Genomic DNA, 2,715 nt, shown 5'->3' on the forward strand with positions numbered 1-2,715 from the left:
GTGAGGACTGCAGATGCTGGAGATCAGAGCTGAAAATGTGTTGCTGGAAAAGCGCAGCAGGTCAGGCAGCATCCAAGGAACAGGAGAATCGACATTTTGGGCATGAGCCCTTCTTCAGGAATGAGGAAAGTGTGTCCAGCAGGCAAAGATAAAAGGTAGGGAGGAGGGACTTGAGGGAGGGGCGTTGGAAATGTGATAGGTGGAAGGGTGATAGGTCGGAGTGGGGGTGGGGGCGGAGAGGTCAGGAAGAAGATTGCAGGTTAGAAAGGCGGTGCTGAGTTCGAGGGATTTGACTGAGACAAGGTGGGGGGGAGGGGAAATGAGGAAACTGGAGAAATCTGAGTTCATCCCTTGTGGTTTGAGGGTTCCTATGCGGAAGATGAGGCGTTCTTCCTCCAACCGTTGTGTTGCTATGGTCTGGCGATGGAGGAGTCCAAGGACCTGCATGTCCTTGGTGGAGTGGGAGGGGGAGTTGAAGTGTTGAGCCACAGGGTGGTTGGGTTGGTTGGTCCGGGTGTCCCAGAGGTACAATATTATGCAGTTCGGTTGGTGTTCATGGTTTGCCAGCAAAAGTAATGTTTGACAATGAACCTCAGTTTTGCTTGGAAGGATTTTCCCAATTCAGAAGTCCGAACAGGATAAAACATACCAAAGTACCACCATATCATCCTGCTTCCAAGGAAGCAGTAGACTGCACAGCACAAGTTGTTAACAGCAATCCTTACATGTTCTTACCAAGCAAATGCTAGAAAAAATCTGAAGTAATAGAGACAAAATGCTGGAGAAACTCAGCAGGCATCATCTGTAAAGACATAAACAGTACTCTGAACTCTCCAGCACTTTCTGCTTTTATTTCAGACCTCCTGTTTCCAAAATATTTTACTTTTATTTGAAGTGTTGTTTTTCATTAGACAACAGACTGGTGAATGTGAACGTTTTCTTTAACTACCTAATCACATTTCACATCACAGCCTACAGAACACCAGCTAAATTACTTCCTAAAAGACAACAGAGAACCCAGTTTCCAGTACTTTAGTGGTAAGGTGTCCCTTCTTCTGTAACCACAGGACCCTTTCAAGTCCCAACTGCTCCAGAATTGTAATAAATCTGGAAATAGACTGATCAGAAATAAATCTAGCATGATGTTTCCATTGCTGAAAATACATTTAGTAGAATCACCATCTTCTAATAGCACACTCTACATTGTCCTCCTCCCACTAAAATCTCCCCACCTCCCATTCCCTCCAATCTACTGTCTTGCCCTCATCCTCTCACATACCCACAGTCCCTCATTTCCCATCCTTTCCCCCATTCCACCTTCCTATCGTGTTCAACTTTCTTGCCTCTGCCCTGATTTTGCTCTCCACCCCACCTGACCAATACTGTCACATCCCATTTATACAGTCCTTTTTCCATACCTCCGGTTCCCCAAACTTCCCTCACTCTCAGCACCGTTCCACTCGTCCTCATGCCATGCTCTCATCACCCCATCCTCCTTACTCAGATTCCCACTCCCCAATGCATCCTATCACCACCATCTGCACCCTCGAGATCCCATCCTCTCCCCAACCCACCTGGTATCCTACCCACACCCTCCTCCCTGATGTCTCACCCTCCCACTCCTAACCCCTGCCCCTTCCGATCCTATTCAACTCCCACCCTGCACCCCACCTTCCCACCCCACCACACTACCCCAATCCCTCTCCCCCTCCATTCTACTTCTGTTTCCTTACCCCCTCCATCCTACCTCCACATTACTAAACCAACCCCCAACTCCAATCCACCACCCCCACCCTATCCCCCACCTCACCCTCCTACCCCAGCCCCTCCCCTCACACTCCACCCCCTCACACCCCAACCCCAACACCCTCCTCCCCGAGCCCCCTGGCCCCCTCCCCCCTCCTCCTCCTCCCCCGGCCCCGGCCCCCTCCCCCGGCCCCCTCCCCCGGCCCCCTCCCCCGGCCCCGGCCTCCTCCCCCGGCCCCGGCCCCCTCCCCCGGCCCCGGCCTCCTCCCCCGGCCCCGGCCCCGGCCTCCTCCCCCGGCCCCGGCCTCCTCCCCGAGCCCCCTGGCCCCCTCCCCCCTGCCCCGGCCCCCTCCACCTCCTCCCCCGGCCTCCTCCCCCTCCTCCCCCGGCCCCCTCCTACCCCAGCCCCTCCCCTCACACTCCACCCCCTAACCCAGCCCCTCACACCCCAACCCCAACACCCTCCTCCCCGAGCCCCCCGGCCCCTTCCTCTCTCTCTCCCCCCCCTCCTCCTCAGGCCCCCTCACCCGGCTCCTCCTCCCCCTCCCCCCCCCCGGCCCCGGCCCCGGCCCCGGCCCCCTCCTCCCCCGGCCCCGGCCCCGGCCCCCTCCTCCCCCGGCCCCCTCCTCCCCCGGCCCCCGGCCCCCTCCTCCCCCGGCCCCGGCCCCGGCCCCCTCCTCCCCCGGCCCCGGCCCCCTCCTCCCCCGGCCCCGGCCCCGGCCCCCTCCTCCCCCGGCCCCGGCCCCGGCCCCCTCCTCCCCCGGCCCCGGCCCCGGCCCCCTCCTCCCCCGGCCCCGGCCCCGGCCCCGGCCCCGGCCCCCTCCTCCCCCGGCCCCGGCCCCGGCCCCCTCCTCCCCCGGCCCCGGCCCCCTCCTCCCCCGGCCCCCTCCTCCCGGCCCCCTCCTCCCCCGGCCCCCTCCTCCCCCGGCCCCCTCCTCCCCCGGCCCCGGCCCCGGCCCCGGCCCGCAC

The 2,715-nt window shown here is 60.9% G+C and overlaps 1 protein-coding gene across 3 annotated transcripts in view; it reads right to left on the reverse strand.

The window, feature by feature from the left end:
- The window catches only part of rcc1l (RCC1 like), a 58,612-nt gene that overhangs the window by 55,599 nt on the left and 298 nt on the right, over nucleotides 1-2,715 (reverse strand). The window contains exon 1 of one of the 3 annotated variants that reach the window (XM_072589258.1): nucleotides 1,419-1,578. The exons of the other annotated variants lie outside the window; for them this stretch is intronic. The gene's annotated coding sequence lies outside the window, so the exon portion shown is untranslated. Of the gene's footprint in view, nucleotides 1-1,418; nucleotides 1,579-2,715 lie in introns of those variants that run through there. 3 annotated transcript variants of the gene reach the window in all.

This window comes from Chiloscyllium punctatum, chromosome 19, assembly GCF_047496795.1.
Source record: "Chiloscyllium punctatum isolate Juve2018m chromosome 19, sChiPun1.3, whole genome shotgun sequence".
NCBI classification, from domain to species: domain Eukaryota; kingdom Metazoa; phylum Chordata; class Chondrichthyes; order Orectolobiformes; family Hemiscylliidae; genus Chiloscyllium; species Chiloscyllium punctatum.